This window comes from Hyaena hyaena, unplaced genomic scaffold (genome assembly GCF_003009895.1).
Source record: "Hyaena hyaena isolate Hyena2069 unplaced genomic scaffold, ASM300989v1 scaffold_587, whole genome shotgun sequence".
In the NCBI taxonomy this organism is placed as follows: Eukaryota; Metazoa; Chordata; class Mammalia; order Carnivora; family Hyaenidae; genus Hyaena; species Hyaena hyaena.
The window spans coordinates 285,207-307,377 of record NW_024081219.1 but is presented as its reverse complement, the minus strand read 5'-3'; positions in this window follow the sequence as shown (position 1 = coordinate 307,377).

Below are 22,171 nucleotides of genomic sequence, written 5' to 3'. Positions count from 1 at the left end.
AAGGAGACTGGGGTCATGAGGTATGCTGTGACAGTTTCATAGTTAGAACAGGACAGGGTTTATCCATGTTCAGGGTACTCCTTCCACTGCAAAATATTTTTTTTTCTTGCTCATTTTAATGCTATCTCTCTTAGATTCCATTTAGTGAAAAATGTACTCAGGTATTGGAGGGCCGAAAGCCTTTCTGAAAGCAGGTTCCATTATGAAATTACTGAAAAAGATGTCATATCTACTCTTCTGCAAATCCAACTGCCCCTTTAGCACTTGCATCCTTAATGGAAAAATATAAAGATCCTGGAAACAGGTGTGCCTTGGCAGGTCCAGATCCATGGGATTACAGGTTCGAAGACTATGGCCAAAGGCATTCATCCGTTGACCTGGCTCACAAGCCTTCACTGGGAAGCAATGGAGTTAGAGATTTGACAGTTAAATAAAAAGAAAAGAAAACAACAACAACAACAAAAAACAGTGATAAGATAGTCCAGTAATTAAATATGACATATAGAAAAAAAAGTTCTGTGCTGAGCCTGGCACTGATCTTAATGCTGAATAATTTGTCAGGCATGGTTGCTAAACTTGATGGGTTTAAATGTGGAAAGGTTGGGGGACGCCTGGGTGGCTCAGTCGGTTAAGCATCGGACTTTGACTCAGTTCATGATCTCATGTCTGTGAGTTCAAGCCTCGTGTCAGGCTCTGTGCTGACAGTTCAGAGCCTGGAGCCTGCTTCCAATTCTGTGTTCCTTCTCTCTCTCTCTGAGCCTCCTCCCACTCTTGGGGAAAAGAAAAACCAAGGAATGAAACACAAGAGTTGCTATCACCTGGATGATTTTGTTTTTCCAAAAGCTCCTTGGAAACACAACTTTCTCAAAGGATAGTATTAAACACACAGGACATTAGCAGCAGCTGCGCTTGATATATTGAGGGACTCCTGTGTAATGGCACTAGACTCACTGTGTTGAAGGCATTCTTTCTGCTCTCCATTAAACACTGTCTATATGAAGAAGCTACTATTTCCCTAGTTTAAAGAAGCAAGGACAGGAGCTTAGAGAGATTAAGTAGCTTGCCCAAAGGCACACAACTAATAAATGGTGTTAAAATTGCATTTAGATACTGAACACACGATATTGCCACTGGTCATCATGAGTGTTGTGTTGATCAAGTGGTATGAAAAACAATGTTCCAGTTCGTAGAGGGTGTGCGCGCGCACGCATACACACACACACTGTACACATCCAAGATATTTATGATTAAAAATGTAAGAAGTCTGTCAAAATTACTTCCTAAACATAAGAGTAAGAGTTTACCACCAACATACCAAAGAAATGTATCAACAATGTACTTCATTGAGAAGAAAAAGCGTACAGTAGTGAGGTCTGAGGTGCAAGGAAGAATATGAGCAAGACTGGAAACGGAACAGCAAATTCAATCAAGCACCAATTGCATGCATCAATAGCAAGGTTGATGTCATACCTAAAACCATAGGACTAAGTTTCTGGAAAACAGAAGAATAAATACAGTAGTCGCTCCCCACCTGGGGCTGTTATCTCCCTGAATATCTTTCTGATAGGAAGACTGGAAGTTGAGAGGCTCAAGATTTCCTGGGGAAACAACAGCACACTCAAAAAGTCAGTCATGAGTTGGGTTTCCTGGGTGGCTCAGTTGGTTAAGCATCCAACTTCAGCTCAGGTCATGATCTCACAGTTCATGGGTTCGAGCCCCACATCGGGCTCTGTGCTGACAGCTCAGAGCCTGGAGCCTGCTTCGGATTCTGTGTCTCCTTCCTCTTCATCTTCACCTCAGTCTCCTTCTCCTTCTCTCTCTCTCTCTCTCTCTCTCTCTCTCCCCTTCTCTGTCATACAAATAAATATTTTAAAAATCAGTCATGAGTTGCAAGAAGCCTTTATATGTATATTTGTGTTTTCTGAATTAAAATGCATTCTACAGATGAGGACAATACATGCAATACAAAAAACAGCAAGAAAGTTTTCATTACTGAAAGCAGTCACAACTGATACTTCATAAGTAATTTCCATGGAGTGGAAGCTCCATAAAGGCAGAAAGAACTTGGTCTTTTTCATGCCTGTGTCCCAGCTCCTAGCAGCGGCCCAGAAAAGTCCGTGTTGGAGAGGGACTTGTGGATTAATATATGTACAGTATTTATCAACTTTGAACTTTCCTAAGGAGTTACATGCATCTCCTAGATGTTCTATGTGGAAACTCACTCTGGTCCAAAGTGCTGGCACTGCCATTGACTCACTAACTCAAATAAAGTAGTGTTTCCGTTTAAACTGATTCATCTGGCAAGAAAAATCACCCAGGTGCCAAGGAAGGAGCTGAGTCACGGAGCTCTTCCACTGAAAAGGAGAAGAATATGCTTGTGTTTTCTGTCCAACAGATATTGAAGACTGTCAGTATTTCTTCTTCTCCTCCTGCTTTTTCTATATTAATAAGTATTGGACTCTTGGAGACCAGCATGATGTCCATGTGCAAAAGGGAGAGGCCTGTGGGCCGGCCTGTTGGACACTTGCACACGTGAATCTGTAGAAACCTGCTCCTTATTGCTTCCACCACATGGTCCTTCTGCCCAAGATGTTGAGCATCCTCAACACGGCTGGCCAGGGATGGCTTCGTGGGCGTGCAGGCGGCTCGTGGGCGCCGTCCCTATGCTTAGAAGGGCCCCACACTTGGTTTAATGTTCATTTTTTTTTTTTTTTTTACAAATAGTTTATTGTCAAATTAGTTTCTACATAACACTCAGTGCTCATCCCCAAAGTGCCCTCCTTCATGCCCATCCCCCCCTCCCCCCCACATCCATCAGTCCTCAGTTTTTGTCAGCATTCAAGAGTCTCTCATGGTTTGCCTCTCTCCCTTTCCCCCACCATTTCCGCCCTTCTTCTCCCCCTTGGTCCTCCGTCAAGTTCCTCCTAATCCTCCTATACGTGCAAACATATGGTATTTGTCCTTCTCTGCCTGACTTATTTCGCTCAGCATAACACCCTCAAGGTCCATCCATGTTGCTACACATGGCCAGATTTCATTGTTTCTCATTGCCATGTAGTATTCCATGGTATAGATAAACCACATCTTCTTGATCCATTCGTCTGTTGAATGTTCATTTTTGTACGAGTGCCCCCACCTTATCATCTTTCACCGGACTCAGCATGTTATGTGGCAGGTTCTGTGCCTGTCACCGTTCTTCGCCCTAAGATGGATCGAGCCCGGTGGCTTCTCTCAAAGACCCCACAATGTAGTCTGGGACTCAGACGTGAACTCAGAGTACGATACTGCACGAAAACTCTCCCCTCCTTCTTCATTCCCTTCAGTGGGTCCTGCAGATGCTACTTCCTTGGTGTCCCTACCCACCCCCTCCTATGGTCACTGACTCAGGTCAGACGTCCTCACAGCAGGCAACCTTCTAAGCTGGCCATCTCATTTCCAGGCCCACCTGCTTACAGTTACCTGAGCAAGCACGAGCTCTTGCCTTTCCGGGACTCACGCATGCAGTCCCTGCTGCTTGGATTAACCCCTTTAACCCCAGAGTCTCACCCCTCACCCTACAGCTGGCTCCACTTTGGGACTTTCAGGTGCCAGCTCAGTGACCCATTTCCCCTAGGACACCTTCCCTGCCCCCTGCTGTCTGCTGAAATTGCCCCTTTCTGTTCTCCCACCAAGCCCTCTGCTTTCCTGGCCTTGCGCCCTCCAGACTCTGAGCTTCCGTGGATGGAGACTCTGTCTGTTCTTGTGTGGAGGGCCTGGCCAGGGTGGGGGGCGGCTAATGGGAGGACTTCAGTCATCATGCAGGAAGGGAGTAAACAGGCCTCTCTGGCAGGTCTCGGTGTACATGCCGTAATGAGAGAGAGAACAATATGGGCGATGCACTTTGCTTTGAGCTCTGGTCATTAGCTGACCTCTACTTGCCCCAGAGGGAAGCCATCTTTGCAGACTTTCCTGTATCTCTTAGCAGCACGATTTCCCCACCTGTGCCCCAACTTGGATCCCATTTCTCAACACCCTTCCCACTGCTGCCTGTGAGCCCAGACTCGTCACTACCATCTTGGCCACACGCAGGCTCTTGGGCCTTGTTTTTCCCCAACGGAAGGCTGGCTTCTAAAGCAGGGACCGCCTCTATCTTCTGTATAACCCAATGTACACTTTGAAAGCTCTCAGAAATGCCATTAATTATAATAATAGTGACACTTTGTACTTTTATAGCCTCTTTCATCAGAAGATCTCTGAGTACTTAAAAAATATTATCTCATTAATCCTCACAACACCCTCGTGAGACAGCTGGCAGGTAAGCCTGTCCCGGTTTATCAGGAAGGAGAAGGAAGACATAAAGATAGTGCTCAGAGAAGGGACCAGATCAAACAAAGAGAGGAAAACACTGTGGGTCTCATGCACAAGCCCACAGGATGGCAATACCCACTACACGTGCATGTTCTACGAAATCGTATCTGGCCTCATGGATGAACACGGATATCTGATGTTTCATTGGTATCTGATTAGTGATCCCAAATCACAGTCATCTTTGAAAAGTCACCTCTTCGTTTTCCAGCAAACGCTTTCTAGGCACCTGCTCACCGCCGGCCCTCACTGGCAAGACAGCTGAACCCAGCTTATCAATAACATCCTTCTTCTCAAATCCATGTGAGGGCTAATGAAGCTCCCAGCAAAGAGGAAAGAATATAATCATGGGTGAATCCCAAGCCTCTTTCAACATCAGGAACACAAAACAGCACCTGAGGGGAAAAAAAGATATTAATTATGTCTTTAACCGAGGAATTGGGACTCTCATCCCACTGAGCTGCCGTTGACATCCCTCACTTGGAGCTGAACAGGATTTCGAAGGTGTCTAGTTCAACCTTTTCTTTTTGCAGATGGGAAGAAGGAGGCACAGGGAGCGGGGATGTCTCTCCCTGGGTCACACAACAGGTGGAAAGCAGACGTAATATGGATGGCCTTTGCCCCACTTTCCCAAAGCTCTTGTATTTCTCAACACAAGCACCCAAACAGCAAGTTCTGGTAAACACGAGTCATTTCATTTTTGCTTCCAAAGAGAGCTGTGTGTATCTGGTGGGGGAGGGGCCAGTGCAGGGAGGGCAGGGGAGGAGGCTTCAAGTGAGGACCGGCCACACCCCCAGGGAAGGGCTGGGGCCTTGGATCCCGATGGGCAAAGGAGCTTCTAATGCATGCATGATATATAATAGATACCTGTCTGATATAATTAATTCTATTTTTCCTAAATTTAACATTGCCCAAAGGGGGAAATCATTTTGCTTGGTAAACCCCTCCTGCCGCACAGTGTCTGCGAGCCGGCCAGATTTAATTGCTGCAAGAGAAACCACAAGAAAGACCAGGTTCTCACTCAGTCTATAACCACATCTACCGAAGAATAGCTTTAATCACCTTTAAAAGGGTGACCACAAGATAATTAAAGAGGAAGGGTGCTCAGTGGGAATTATCCAGAAATATCAAATCTCCGTTTATCACGGAGTCCGACTCAAAATGCCTTGGCATGGCCTGGCTTCCACAAACCCCACTCCATTTTCAGCTAAATCCTTGGATTCCCATTGTCTGGGGTGGAAAAAGTGGGCTTGTGTCACAAGTCGGTATCCACTGCCAGGTCGAGAGGTAGTAGGAGACGCTGCTCCCCTGAGAAGAGCACAGGGTTTGGAGGGAGCCATACGAACACTAGAGTCTTCGCTCCCTTCCTACGCTCCCTGCCCACGTGACCTTGGCCTTCAGGTTTGGGAAGGCTGTGGTCATTAGTCCACAGGATTCTTCAGCCCCATGCTCAGTTCGCTTGCACCCCTCTCCTTCTGCAGAATGCCCGCCCCTATCCAGAAGCCAAAATGCACCAAGTCCCAAAATCAGTGGAGCAGATAGTTTGAGTCACCATGATGGAGCAGAGAAGTAGAAAGGGAGTTGGAGGCGGTGGTGTGACAGAGGAGGGTGGCCTTCCCGCGCCTGATTCATGCTCTCCCTCTGTGGACGCCGCTCTGCGGTTCCTCGCTGCTCAGGGAAGGGCTGGAGGCCGGGCGCAGAACCAGTGCGGCCACATTCTTGGCCCCTGAACAAGCAGGCTTTGTTCCAGGCCCTCATTCCCAGGCCTGCTCTCCAAGTGAAAGTCCTGCCCTCACCTCCCTGCTCACCTCGCCCGGCCAGCAGGAAGCACAGACTCAGCGTCTGTGTCTAAACTCCTAGGAACAGCCCAGCCCCTGGACCCCCAGTGTCCCCTCACCTGGAGGTATGGAGGGACACAGGGACACAACTGGCTTTCCTGCTCACCAGGAAAAAGGGGTGTCTGGTGGGAGTCCTAATTTGTCTATCCATTCGCTTCGCCATCCGTTGTGACCCAGGGGTCCCCTCCCCATCCAGTCCCTGAGAGACCTGACGGTTTACACTTGACCCAACTTGGTTGAAAAACCATGGTTCCAGGCTTGAGGGCCAAATTCTTGGACTCGTGACCTCTTCTCGTTTCCACATGTTCCTTCCTGCTTCTTCTGCCTTTGAGCACCTGCATGCAAACACCCGGCTTTACCTCCCGCCCACCTCAGCCCCAACATCCAGACGGGACGTCCCGCTGCTTCTGCCTTTTTCAAATAACCCACTCACCTCTTCCATGGCAGGCTGAGTAATGCCGCTCCCAAGAGATCCAAGTCCTGCCCTCTGGAACCTGCAAACGTTACCTTATACGGTAAAGGTGAGGGCGTGCAGATATGATCAAGGGAAGGGTTCTGACAAGGGAGAGAATCCTGGGGTTACCTGGGTGGACCCAGCACACCCACCAGCACCCTTAAAGAAGGGATGAAAGTGGAATCAAGCCCAACAGTAGATGTGATGACGGAGGGATCACCCACCAAAGGGTGGGAAGGATGTGGTAGGGGGAAGTGCGAGCCACAGAATGTGGGAGCTTCTAGAAGCCAAAGAAGGCAAGGAAAAGGATTCTCCCCTGCAGCCTCCCCAAGGAACCTACCTTACAGACACTTTAATGTTAGACTTCTGACCTCCGAGACAGTGAGGGAATACATGTGTGCTGCTTTAAGCCACTGCGTCTGTGGTAATGTGTTATAGCAATAGAATATAAATGCATCTCCAAAATTGGGGAGCTACACTACAGTGTCACATCCTGGGGTTCTCGCCCTTTTACAAACACCCTTCCCTCCTGACACCCCCTCTCCCACTTTCCCCAAGGGCATCAGTTGGAAATGCTTGCAGTGGCAGCAATGCACTATCTGACACCTGATACCTTCTCTTTCCCCGGGTAACCAGAGGGTGGAGGTCAAGGCAGGCAGGACCACATAGTGGTTCTGAAATCTCTTCACTCCTGGTGCCAAGGAGGCTGCTGGCCTGTGACCCCCCCAAATCATATTTACACCTAGCCCAAAAGGAGGGATTGGGCATGACGCCAGATGGATCAGTCCCCTTTTAGTATCAAAGTGAAAGTTTCCCAGAAGCCCCCAGAGCGGTCTTACCTTTTGGTCTCCTTGGCTATAACTGGGTCCCCTGACCCACCCTGGTCTTCAAGGGAGACTGGGGAAATACAGGAATAGGATTATAGCAGTTTGCTTGGGTCAAGCATGGTCCGTTGCCTTGACACACTGGTGTTCCATAAAACCCAGGCTGCCTCCACACAGAAGGCAAGGTGTTGGGGGGCGGACAGAGCAGGAGCATCCGTACCCCCTCAGGGCACAGCAGCCCACCCCCATGCTGCCAGCACCCGGCTTCTCCCTCTGCTTGTCTTCCTTTGCCTGAGGCAGGAGAAGCTGGAAGGGCTGTGGCATTAACGCCCAGCCGCACCCCAGGGACAGACGGGAGGCGGTGAATGCGGCCCCCTCTCCCCACGTGAAACGGCCCCGGCGTGTGCTCTGCACCAACCCCACGGCTGCCTCACGGGGCTGGGCTCCAGCGGCCCACAGCGGTCACTGCTCAGCGTGAGCTCTTTCGGGGCCGTCTCCACAGGCCGCCTCATTCCCTTGCTACCTCTACCTGTCCTCCGGGTCACGGCCCAAATAATCTACCCTGCCCCAGGGTCTGCTTCCGGGGGACCCGGATCACCACAGCCAGTGAGGCCTTTTGTCCTTTGGTTCTCAGTCGGGAACAGAGGGTCTCAACACCCGCCCCCAAAATGCCCTTCCCAGGGCAACTTCTCTGCACAGGCAGGACTTGGGTTTCCAGAACCTCATACAGGTGTTTAAAAGTCACAGCTTTCTCCATATCACCGTGCGTGCGTGCGTTCACCAAGCATTGCTGAGGGTCAATGGGGCCAGGCTCTGGGCGGTTTGCCCAGACATGCCCCCCACCCCCCACCCCTACCTTGGAGAAGCAGCCAAAGGCAAAGGAAGGGGGAGATGAGGAGGCCAGGCAGCGCAGAAAGGGAAGGGGTTAAACTTGCCTGACAGTCTCTCCTGGGAGCTGGTCTGAAAGACCAAGCACAGGTGAAGCAGACAAAGAGGGTCATTTAAGCCCAAGGCACAGAGTAGAAAGGGTCATGGCCATGGCCATGACATGGAGAACACATCTGGGGGCCTGGTGAGCTATGTAGCAAAGTTGGGCAAAGGAAAGGACCCATTGGGGAACATTGGAAGGAGGCGCGCTGGGGAGGAAGGCAGAGCTGAAGAGGGAACATCCGTTTAGAGACACAGCCCATCCACCTCATAGGGTGTCATCCTTCTACCACGTTCCAAACCCTATTGTTCATGAAAGCAGCCCATTTCAGGGTGAGGTGGGCATCACTATACTCCCTCTCGCTTCTACAACCACAGACAAGGGCTATAACATAGAGATGTGTATTAGATCATCACTGCGGACTTTTCCTCTCATTTCTCAATGAGAGGGTAAGGAAGGTTCAAAATGAGAAAGGGTCTTTCCTAAGACCGTACGGAAAGCAGGTGGAACTTCCAGGATTTGAATGGAAGCTTCATGTGGTCTCCAAAGGACTCTAACCACCCTCCTTTCAACCAGAAAAACAGAGGGACAGACAGGTGTGGAGTCCCTTCACCTAATACATCTGGTTCCGTTAAGTGACAAGGATCCATCTTTATGAAGAATCTTTTTATCTCTGTCAGCTGCTTCCAGTCCCACCATCCATTAGAAATATAAGGCAAGGCACTTGTATTTTTTTTTAATTTTCTGGTCCCATACCTTTAAGAATAAAAACTAATCAATGCAATTAATTCCAATGATACAATTTCTTTCTTTAACTCAATACACCTAAACTGTTACCATTTCAACAGGTAATCAATATAAAAAAATCATTCATCTTTTTTTTATAATGTTTCTTTCTTTTTTTTTTTTTTTTTTTTACTGAGAGAGAGAGAGAACATGAGCAGGAAAGGGCCAGAGAGGGAGACACAGAATTTGAAGTAGGCTCCAGACTCTGAGCTAGCTATCAGCACAGAGCCCAACATGGGGCTCAAACCCACGAACCATGAGATCATGACCTGAGCTGAAGTCAGATGCTTAACTGATTGAGCCACCCAGCCATCCCATAAAAAAGCACTCATCTTTAATGAGATATTTATATTCTTTTGTTTTCATGGAGTCATCACAATTCAGGTATAGTTTATTTAATAGCACATCTCTGAACCGCCACATTTCCAGGGTTCAACAGCTACATGTGGCAGTGACCACCATATTGGCCAGGACAGCTCTAAAACAACATGCAGAAAGGCATAGTGCTTTGGCCTTGACTTGGATTTGTAAGGGCCTTGGATTTTTCTATCTGCATTTCAAGTCACATTTTTCTCTGCTATCTGCATTTCTCCACATTTTCTCAATATTTCCCAGCAGAGAAACTATGTATGGCCAGGCCATGTGGACTCATAGATTAAATGGTAGATAAGAGGCCAACATGGTTCAGGGCTCAGCAAACTATACCCCACCTATAGGCCCAAATCCATCCAGTCAGTATTAATTCAAGGTGTGACCTCTGAATGGTCTCTACATTTTCAAAGGCAGTAAACACAAGAAGTAAGAAGAATATGTAATAGCCACTGTTTAGGGCCTGCAAAGCCTTTACAGAAAATATTTTCCTACCCCTGATCTAGTTAGTGCTTTTAAGTTTCTCTTTAATTTTTTTTTCATCTGTATTTATTTTTGAGAGAGAGGAGACAGAGACAGAGTGCGAGTGGCAGAGGGGCAGAGAGAGAGAGAGGGAGACACAGAATCCGAAACAGGCTCCAGGCTCTGAGCTGTCAGCACAGAGCCCGACGCGGGGCTCAGACCCACAAATCATGAGATCATGACCTGAGCCCAAGTAGGATGCTCAACCGACTGAGCCACCCAGATGCCCCTTATTTTTTTTTTTATGTGAACAAGGTTATAGCATTTAGATTCCAGTCTGTAACCACAACTTGTACAAGTTTTTACGACTCACTTACTCTCTCTGTGGTTTCAGTGCTCACCGTCCACCCTCTCCCCGTGGCTTCTGCAATCCTTGAGCTCTTTGTTTGATTCGTTGCTTGGTTCGCTGAAGTTCACTGTCAGTTTTTTCTTTTCAAGAAATTCACATATTAGTGATAGTCGTTCTGTTATCTGAGATTCTATTGGACTGACAGTCCACATTGTGTCTGCGTGTGTAGATATATATCAGGAGAAAAATCAGACTCAGCCCCTCCCTGCAAGTCCTCAGTCCTGACTGTGAAATCTAGGCATTTCCTTCTGTCCAAAAGTGACACATCATCCCTCTGTCTATGGCATGGGCTGGTGGGCTTCCGAGCCTGTGTTCTTACCACCATCTCCCAATCTTCCTTCAGATTCTGACTGAGGCCACTGCCCTCCCCAGGTACCCCAGACTCCACTGCCCAACTCCCCTCTATGCCTCAGAATCCACACCCACTGCACTTGTATCTGAAACACAGCTTTTCCGGGTGTGAGATTCTTGATTTGTGCCTCGTGTCATTCAGAACTTCCTAGTCACTTCTCCCTGCCTGAGGGTGGGACATGCTGCTGGAGGGAAAACTTAAAACTTGATTTTTCTTTCTTATAGGAGACTTGCATTTTCTGCTCAGATATCTGAAGACTTCCGCTTACCTTTGATGGTCAGTAAATTAAACAGGATGTGTCTGGGTATGAAGATTTTTTTTTTATCAACTTCCTATGAAACAGCACAAACTTTTCATATGAGTCCGTCTCTTTCTTCTCTTCAGAGTTTTCCTTCAGCTGTTTCAGTGAACTCATTGAACTCATTTCATTGAACTCAATGAACTCATTTGTTGGATTCAGTATTTTAGGACCATGGATTAGTCTCATCATGTATTATCTTAACCACCCCCCCACACTTTTTCTGTTTTCCTCTGGTTGATTCACTCTCTTTGCCTATCTCTTCTGCACGTATTTATTTATTAAAGTATTACAAGCACTTCCTTAATATCAGCAGCTTAGTCTCTGCTATTGTTTCAGACCTCGAGTTACTTTCACTCAAAACATCACTTTTCTTCTCCTCATGTGATTTTATCAACCCTCCTCTGAGTTCCTGTTTTGCTAAACGTATGGTCATGCTACCTTCTTTTAGAGCACAAAGTCGTTAATGGGATTTTCTTCAGTTCCTGTGGTTATGCCTTCTTCAGGACTAGGTCCTTCATCTGTGATTGATACACACTGTTCTTTAAACTCTGTACACTCAGCTCTTGACGTGGTGTCATTACACAGTGACCAAGCCAGTTCTTTTCATCTACCCTATCCTAGACAAGGGCAGCTCTTTCCAGACTTACTTTCTCTGATGGAGACCTTGCTGTAAAGTTGGGATCGGCCCTCTCCTCTGAGGTCCCGGCACATGCCCTGTACCATTGGTCACACCATCCTACAGGACCTACATTCCACTTGGATGGTGAGACTGTCCGCCACAGGCAGGGACACGCGTCATGAGGCCAGAAAGGACTTAGGGTATAGCAAGTTCAGCCCCACTCTATCCCACTTCTGCCTCGACTGATGCCGGCTGGTGGTGCATAAGGATGGCTCAATGAATTTTCCTCGACTTTTCCCAAGGGTTCCTACTCACGCCTTTGGTCTACCCACTTCAAAATTAGGAAAGGGAGCAACTAGCAAAATAATAATAGTAGTAGTAGTAACAATAGTAATTGGAATTGTTTAGCTCAGTTTTTCATCCCTATAATATTTGGAGGGCTTGGGATAACACGCAGACAATCGTTTTGAGATCTTGTGTTTCTTTGTCTTCTATTTTTGCATGTGACTAACATGAGTCTGTATTCCTTCCATTACTGTGCTACAACTGTCCATTCTTGGCTGGTTTTATTCATTTTTATCCATTGCAGTAGGTGTTACAGAAGAAAGATTCTGGGGTCCATCTTTATCTCATAGGATGTGTTCATGGGTGTCCTCTCTTTCTTAATACCAAACTTCAGTAAATTGGAATCAATCACTTTTCCCTCTATGCTTTTTCCAACAGGGGTCCTGTGGTCAGTAATACCCTTCCACCCATCTCCCAACACCCAAATCTCAGCCACCCTTTCACATCCAAATCAAATGGCGCTCTTATGTGAAGCATTCCTTACACACGCTGCAGAAAACACTCTCCCTTCCTTGAATTCCCCCTTCAATCTGCCCCATTCCTACACCACTCACCACTTTCCACCTACTACCTGATTTTCCCGTGTTCATGTCAGTCTCCCTCACTGCCCTGTGGTCTCCGTGATGGCAAGTTCTGGTTGATGTTCATGCCTATACCCTTTGTGTATAGTGAGGTATGGAACACTGTACAAGCTCAGTTCGTGTTTGTTAAATGAGCTAAAATGGTGCTCAGCAGAAACTGTTCCACCGTATGCCAATGTGTATTACAGAAAGCATGAAGGGAGGTGAAGTAGAGCTCAAGCAGAAGCTTGGAACCCACAAAAAATCCCACGGTGATGAGTACCAGCAGCACGAGACACCCTGAGTGACAACTGAATTTCCAGCCGGACCATATAGCCCACTTGTTTATAACATGATCTACACAATAATATAGGTGATAACAATAATGTGGACTGACAACCACACTTCCATGCCATTCAGTTGTCAGAGTGCCTTCTTATCTACTGTCCCATCTGATCCTCAGAACAACCTGGGGATGCTGATCTTTTCAATCCAACTTTACAGATGGGGAAGGGAAGTGTAGAGGTGCCAAATAGCTCTATCCCAAGTCATGTAGTCAGTGGGCACATCTGTCTGCTTTCCTGCATCTGACAAGCTTCCCTAATCAGCACGCTTTCTTGCTCATAGGTGGCAGGCCCCACAGGCTGTAGAGGTTGTTGACTGCACAAGGGCATCTGGCTGAGGGGCCAGGTGGGAAGGGAAATCCAGCCCATGCTCCTCTTGTCAAGCTATGTGTGCTGGCATAAGGCCACCTCACATCTGCTGAGAAGGACCCCCTTTTTTTCTAACTCACGCACAGACTGACCAGGGAGCTAATTGAAGGGATCGTGTTTGCTAAGTTCTCCCTCCCCAAAGACCTCTGAACATAGCACACAGCAGGTTTTCATAAATTGCTGATTGAATGAGCATGTTCTCACTTACAAAGCTCATTTTCATAAACTACTTCATCCCGTTCCCATAAAAAATTCCAAAGCAGACAAAATTCTGAGAAACATTAAGGATTTCTGAAGGATTTCTTCGCTCCTCTAATGGTGGAATTTGACCAAAACATTACACAGGAGCCTGGGATCAGTGCAAAGTCAAGGAAGGAGAATGCACTCTTTCCCAGCCCTAGAGGAAGGCAGAAAGGGGCATTTCTGATATCTAATATTAGATAGCCCATATCTAATCCAACCCCAGATGTGGGCAATGTGTTTCATGATCTTTTAGGGGCAAGTTTCCCAAATGCTTTCCACCATCTGTGTGAGGGAAAAACCAGGAAATGAATGGGCCAGTGTCTCCACGTAATTTGATGTGCATGACTTCTCTAAAAACGCTGCAACTATGTGGGTCCAGCCATGGGGACACCTGGGTCAGCGGGAGACCCTGAGTGAGATGCAGTGCAGGGGGCATTCACCAGAGAGGAGGAACTTGACCCTAAGGACAGGATGTGGGGCTTCCTGGGACACTCATGGCAAGGGGAGGTTGAGAGAGGGCTCAGGAGAGGGGAAGGCTAATAATGTACAAGTGGGGGGCGGTGTCCACACAGCTGGGTTACTCTGGATTTTTGATGGATCTAGAATCTGTTCAGTGGGTCTCAGTTTGACCATTGGGGAAATATCTCTGCTAACTCAAGCCAGAAACCCCAGTGCTGGAAGAGCGAAGGCCACTTCACGCATGCATCGAACACACATGTTCCTCGTGTCCTTGGCACCAGGTGCAGGCTGGGCACCGCGGTTCAGGAGGTCCAGGCATGATCCCAGCCATTAGGAGCTTCGATCCCAGTGAGGCAGACAGGTCTGGCCTCGGCTCTACCGTGAGACGTGAGAAATGTTCAGCTCGACCAGAGAGGGGAAGGTGGGAAGAAGGGACGGTTGCTGCAGAATGCGGAACCGCCATGAGGCAGATGGGGAGGCCTCACCGTCTCCAACAGCACAGAGGGGCTCCTGCCTTTGCTCTGCTCTCCCCAGTCCACACGGCCCGCTCCACCACGTCCTCTGGTGGGCATGTCACATCATGAACCGCAAGTGTGCCCTTGCACGAGGGAGGGAAAGGAGGAACACGTTGAGGTGCCTGCCCTCCACAGCCCATCCCACCCCGTGGTGTACGGGCGGTCACGAAGGCCTCAGCTAAGTGCCGGGCATGGTGCTAGGTCCTCCCTGCATCGTTGCATTGGACACTCAGGCCAGCACAGAGGGGGCACAAGCTGCACCACGCATGAACAGCAGCTGGAAAAACTCAGGAATGCCCCTGCGAGCATCTGGGGAGAGGTCCCAGGCAGGTGCAAGGGTGGGCGCGGAGGCTCCGAGAGTGTTTGGAGCGTCCAAGGAAAGGCAAGGTTCTGGGAGGAGCCCAGCGGTGCAAGGAAGGCAGAGAGAGGCAGGGAAGGGTCAGAGCAGCAGCGGGGGCTTGGCCCTCGTGTGGAAGCCGCCAGGTGTGTGCAAGGGCCTGACAATGACTCCGAGCCAGCCGGGAGGCCCCTGAGGTTACCCGACATGAAAACTGACAGGACTTTACCTGTACTTTAAATGGATTGCTATACATGTGTTTATACCTCAAATGCTTTTCTTTAAGGGCTACTTTGCTGTGTTGGGAACAACGGTGCAGCAGGGAAGGGAGGGGGAGGGTGGTAACTGAGAAGCCAGTTAGCAGCTTTGGGGAAGTAAACACCTCATGCTGGGCATAAAGACGGGCCTGCGGAAGGGGATGTTAGAACCAGGCTCGCACTCAGGCTGGTGCTGGACGCGGTAATGCACACGACTGGGGTCTGGTCCCCCTCCCCAGGGCCTCCAAATGGTACAGCATAGCTGCCTGTGATGAGTGTTTGTCAATGAATGAAGGAGACACCCTGTGCTTTTCCCAGTCTGGTGGGGAACCCAACAGGGCAATAACGGAGACGCTGTGAGGCAAGCACCACAGCAAAGAGTGACACCGAGTGTCCCAGAGGACATGAAGAGCTGCCTTTGTCTGGGGAGATGAGTGGGACATGAGCAGAGGCTTCGCAACGACAGTGCTGCTGAGATGGGCATTGACGTATGCATAGGAGTTTTCTGGGCAGAGGGGAGACCAAAGCCACACAAAGGAAACGTCAGCGTTAACAAGTGCTCAGAGAGCAGAAGTGTATAGAATGTTCATGAACTACAGGAAGTGCTGTGTACCTGGAACGTGGTAGGTGCTTAATAAATATTTGTTGCCAGGAGGAATGATTGCCATAGGGGTGTTGTCACCAGGCTGTGATGACAGTGTGAGACTCAGGTGGACTTCTGAGGAGGCACCGAGGAGGCACTGAAGCAGATATTGATGTGAACCTTACGTGGCCTTTAAACAAATCCCTGGAAGGCGAGGACTGTGTGCTTGTCACCCCTGGCTTCAAAACCCAGAATTAGGACCTGGAATAGAGTCAAAGATACTCACGACAACATTCATCCAGCCTCAACCTCTGAGGCACACAGAGGTACTGTGTGCATCTTCTCAGCTAGAGCACGGGAGAGAAGAGACGGCTCCCCCTCGCTCTCCCTGCCCCACCGCTGCGACTGAGGACTCCAGACTCCAGACGGTGCATCTGTAAGTGGTGACTTTGTACCCACTAGAGCTGGACCCATTCCATGAACAAAAACCACTCTTGTTCTACTGACGCACCAAGATGCAGGGGTCGGGGGTGTTCCCACAGCATAACCTGTCTTATACCGACTCATACACTGGTTTCTCGGATCCTAATTAATAATACTGCTCACTTAGACTGTAAACCTATGAAGCTTTCTCTTTCTTACACTCTGACACACACACACACACACACACACACACACATACACACACCTAATCCGTTGCTAAATCTCGTCAGCTCTACCTCTAAAATATTTCTGGAAGTGATGGCTTAGCACCATCTCCATTCCATCCACTTTGTTCGAACCACCAGAAACCTTCCCTGGAAAGAATGCAGCCACTGCCCAAACCCATCTCTGTAATTCCCATCTGCTCTCCCCACAGAAGCAAGTGGGGCGTTTACCATTTTATTTCTTCGCTTACAAAGAACCACTTTCTTGAGTATAAATCCAAATTCCATAGCATGGCTTACAAAGTCCTATACGACTCAAGCCCACGTTCTTTCTCCAATCCCAGCTGTGACCATTGGGCCTTTTTCTGGCTCTGCTCCAACACCCTTGTCTCCTTCACGCCCCCCCCTCCCAACCACAGGGCCTTTGCACCAGTGCCCCCTACTCTCTGCATTGCTCTTTCCCCCCAGCTCTTCCCACCTTCCACAACTTCTCCTCCCTTCTCGGATAATCTGCCACCTCTTCAAAGAGGCATTCCCTGAGATCCCTTCATCACACCACCATCCTCTCCCCCATTCAGTAATCCCACTCCTTCTCATCACCCTGTTTTACCGTCTTTGCAAAACTTACCTCTAACCAAAAGTACCTTTCCCTGTGCACGCATGTTTTTTGACTGTCTCTTTCCACCTGAACTCTGTGTCCACTAGACCCCCAACACCTAAGAAAAGTCTCTGTACGTACCAATCTCTCAAAATATAGTCCATAGTCCGTGAAAGATTGAATAAAGGAATGACCACACTGGCATCATTCTGGCCATTGAGGGAACCAAATAAAATGACAGCAAACCACATGGAGGTTGGTGATGCTTGGGCCCAGCACCGTGTTACCGTTCTATTCCTTAGTTCAAAATGGAAAAAGAGAGGGAGAGGGAGAAGGAAGGAGAGAGCAAGAGAGAATGGAAAGGCGTGTTCACCCTCCTGTCCAGGGTACCTCTCATGCCTGACAAATGATGACTTAGAGAGAGATCAGAACATTCAAGACCAAAACAGTCATTAGCCGCCACTCCCCGCCCCCCAGACCCCTCCCCAAACTCGCCGGCTGCCAGAAGCCGGCCCAGACAGTCCAGTTAGGAAACAAAAAGATGGAACAGAAAGGCCCCTTTGAGCAGCCTGGTTATTAAGAGCTCTAGATGGAGAGAGAGAGTGTGTGCAGCTTAACTCAAACATTCGTGCTGAAATGTAAAAAACAATTATGACATTCAATTATTCCATTAAGTGAAATTAACCATTCTTCTCGTTCTTTGAAAAGACCAAAAGAAAGCACAGATCTGAATAATTAGGTCAGTGAAGAATTGGGAAGAAAGGATGTCTAGACTTTTATTTTCATTTGAAAGTAGGAGGAGGGTTTTGCATTGGGGCTGCGTGTGTGTGCGTGCATGTGTGTGTGTGTGTGCGAGTGTGCGTGTGTGTGTGTCCCCACTTGCTCCAAGAACGCCTTTGAATTCCCGGGGTGGTCATATCCGCAGCTCTGCCCTGGCAGGTACGGCCCCGTCCGGATCAAGGAGTGGCATTCCCACTTTGATGTTGACTGTCACGCTCTGCTGCTTGAGGATCTCTTTGGCTGCCTGCAAGTCTGTTGTCCTGGGCGACCAGGTAAACCTACCCAGGAGCACAGACCCTGCCTCCCATCGGCCCTGGCATCCCTTGCAGAGGAGAGAGAGAGATGTGTGGGTGAGGGGACATCTCCTAGGGCTCTTCAGCTCCCAAGGGGGATGTGACCCTTGACCGTGATCTCTTGAGGTCCTGTGACCTGGTGGCAGACCCGCACACTATACGTAGGAATAAAACTGTGCGCCCACAAGCGTGCATGGACGCCCTCGCCCACATAACTCCACTGTAAAGAGGGCAAGTAGAAAGACAAGGGCCACCTCTGAGCTCTCAGGTGAGTTGTTGCTCTCTCTCGAGCCCCCGTGCATGTAGCCACAAATGATAACAACCCCCTGAGCAGGTGGCTCTGTGTAGTAAAGGAGCTGTCATATCTCCACCTCCCAAACTTTCCTTTGAGTCCCCTGGTCCAACAGGGCACACTTTCTCCAACACGCTATTATTCCCTATTTCCCTGTGTGGTTCAGAAGCCTGCAAATAGTAAGTATCAATGCCGTCTGGGGGATTTTGTTTGTTTGTTTGTTTTGTGCATTTGTAATAATCTGTTAAGTGATCCATTTCTCCAAGGATGCACGAAGCCTGCTACTTTGTGATAAGGGCCGCCATAGTTTACTCCTAAAATTTGCCCCATGGCTGGTCAACAGCAAAACATTAAACTATGCTCCTTTAAACATTCCTTTAAAATAGCTTTTTAAATTTTATATTTTTATTTCATTTTTTTGAAAATTTTTTTTTTATTTTTGAGAGACAGAGTGCCCGCGCAAGCAGAGGAGGGGCAGAGAGAGGGGGACAGGGCGGGCTCTGCACTGACAGCAGCAAGCCCAACATGGGGCTTGAACTCACAAACCATGAGATCATGACCTGGGCCAATGTTGGACGCTCACCCAACTGAGCCACCCAGATGCCCCTGTTTATCTTTTCAAATTGCAGTAAGATATACCTATAAAATTTGCATCTAAACCATCATTAAGTGTACCTATTGGTAGTGTGAAGTGCATCTGCGTGGTCACGCAGCCCTCCCCACCGTATATTTCCGGGACTGTTTTCATCTAGCAAAACTGAAACTCAATCCCCATCAAACTCCACCTCCCTCTTCCCTCTTCCTTCCACTCCGGGTACGTCCCCCTCCCCCAATTCCATTTTCTGCCTCTGTGAGTCCGACTCCTCGAGGAACCTCATATAAGTAGATTCATACATTTGTTTTGTTCCATGTTCTGGCTTATTTCACTCAGCATAATATTTTAAAGATTCATTCTTTAAAGCCAAGATTCATTCATGGTTAAATACTATCCCACTGTATGTAAATAGCGCATCTTGTTTTCCATTCATCCACTGATGGATTCCTGGGCCGCTTCACATTTTGGGTTTTATGACCAATGCTACTTCAACATAGGTGTGCAAATACCCCTTCCAGTCTCCTCCCTCAATTCTTCTGCATATTAAAATAACTTTTAGGGGCGCCTGGGTGGCTTAGTCGGTTAAGTGTCCGACTTTCGCTTAGGTCATGATCTCGCAGTTCATGGGTTCGAGGCCCGCGTCGGGCTCTGTGCTGACTGCCAGCTCGGAGCCAGGAGCCTATTTCGGAGTCTGTGATTCCCTCTCTCTCTCTCTGACCCTCCCCTGCTCACGCTGTCTCTCTCTCTCTCCTAGAAATAAATAAAACATTAAAAAAATTTTAAAAATAAAATAAAATAAATAAAATAAAATAAAATAACTTTTAAAAACTAAAAAAGGTGAAAGTATCTTTTTCTACTCCTGGAAAGCGAGCTTCTCTTCAGTGTGTTGAGCACTTGAGGCATCATAGAAAGTACAGACGCTTTGCATTCAAACAGAGCCAGTATCAAAATTGTGGTTGTAACATTCAGAAGTGCTGTCAATTTAGATCCACTGACTTCTCCAAGATATACTTTCTTGACAAGCAAAATAAAACCAAAAAACATTAGTCCTTTGCAACATAGAAAGGTGGCTGTGAGGACCAGGCTGTGAACACTGTGTTCTTGGGGTTTCTTCTCACACCGGATGCAAAGAGAGCCCTTCATAAAAGCCATTCCCATGAGTCAATGTGTAAACAACCTTGTCAAGTCCAAGGGTGGGATACACAGGAGGTACTCGGTCACTGGGGGTTTGAGCGACTATCAGCCTGGTGGTCTGAGCACATTTGCCTGGGATAGTTACCCAGCTTTGCAGGCTTGGCTCCCCTCCCCTGAAACAGAAGGCTTGGGGACACAGTGAAGAAGGAACGTGGCCAACGTCACAGAGCAGATTAGGGCAGAACCAGACTTTAACTCTGCCTCCTGAGTCCCAGTGTGTGGCTCTAGCTTATCTATTTCTTATTCCAATGAAATAGGTAAGTCATAGCTCAGCAGAAGCCTACTACCCAGACCCCCGTGTGCTGGGGGTGCACCCTTATGGACCCCCGTTTTCCAGAGCCTATCACACCCTAGCAGGCATCTCAACAAAGCACCTGGCATCTGCTTCCAACCAAGCACCTGTATCCCTTGACTCATGACCCCTTCATGTGTCATCCTTACCTTGAGCTCACCACCATCTCCCTCTGTAAGGATGCTCGTGGTTGCATCTGGGGCCACACAAATAATCCAGGAGTATCTCCCCATTTCAAGACCATTAACTTAATCACGTCCGCTAAGTACACCTGGTCATATAAGCAGCATTCCCAGGTTCAGGACATTAGGACCTGAACACCACTGGGGGCCTCCGTTCAGCCTACTGCAGACCTCCAACTCTCCAACTGTGGGTACTGGCTGATCTTCTCAGGAAGGGAGCCCAGAAAATGCCAAAAATAATAACTCGGCCCCCGTCTGTCTATCATGCGGTATTTAGCTATGGCTCAGCAAACGTCCTGACCATCAGTGCTATTGTTCAAAATGTTCAACAGGCACCCTGGGAATCAGAATGGACAGTGAACCTGGGGCGAAGGCAGAGCCCCAGAGATGCCCTTGGGCAGCTGGACACCTGAGCCAGGCAAGGAGGCTGAAGTGGCCAGCGTGGCCTTCAGGGACTTTGGGGAGTGTTTACTGACCGAGTTTTGTTGAGAAGTATTTTAGTATTTTAGCAGCCAGGGGAAAAGGTGTCTCTGCCCAAAAGCTGAGTATCAGCCCTGTTTTTAGGGGCTAGGTGTTGGGGTTACCCTCATGTCCCCCCCAGAGAGCCCCAAGCTGACGCTCTGGAGCTTAGACATCCATGTAGCATCGAATCCTGAGATTCCAAAGTGCAGGGAGGCAGCCCGGGCCAGCAGGGCCTCGGGACTCTGAAACTGAAACGCTATTCCATTTCCCCTCCCGGGCCAGGAACCAAGCAGGGCAGATGACTGTGTGACGGGAGGGGACATCAGGTGCCATCAGAGGCGCCCCCGGTCGGCACAGCCGCCAAAGAGCTCTTGATGGGAAGTGTTGTAATGGTTGGAGTATAAAGGAGTCAGATGTGTGCCGGTCACATTTCGCCTGGAAGAAGCGTGTGTGCACACACACACACACTCCTTCACACTCACCCAGGCACACCCACCCCACACATCCACACTCATCCATATGCACGGGGCCAGCCACATATGCTTGCTCACACACTCCCCCGTCTGAGTTCCCTATTACCGTGGTAAGAAACGGCCACGAACGCTGTGACTTCATCCCGCACAAATCCACTCTTGCAGTTCTGGAAGCCAGAGTCCAAGCGGGTGTCACCATCAGGGTGATGGCGGGTCTGCGTCAGGGGCCTGCTTCAGGGGTCCGCCGGGCCGTGCTCCTCCGGGGGCTCCAGCCGGCCGTCTCGTCTCCTCCTCCAGCGCTGGCAGCCTCGCGCTCCCGGGCTCTCAGGCCTTCCTCCGCCCTCCGTGCCAGCAGGGCCACCAGGTGCCTGTCACCGCGTCCGCCACCTCCTCTCCTGCCTCCTGCGCCCCGTGACTAAGGTCGCTGTGGGGACCCCGGCTCCTCCCTGTCTTCCTTCCCTTTGCCAGGAGCGCCAGACAGCGTCACCGGGGCCGGGGCTGGGGTGCCGGCTCCCTGGGGCTGTTAGTCTGCCTGCCACACACGCTCACACACACACTCACACACGCCACACTCACACAGGCTACACTCACACATATACCCCCACACATATCACACTCAGTCACACATACACTCACACACGCACACACACTCCACAAACACTTTT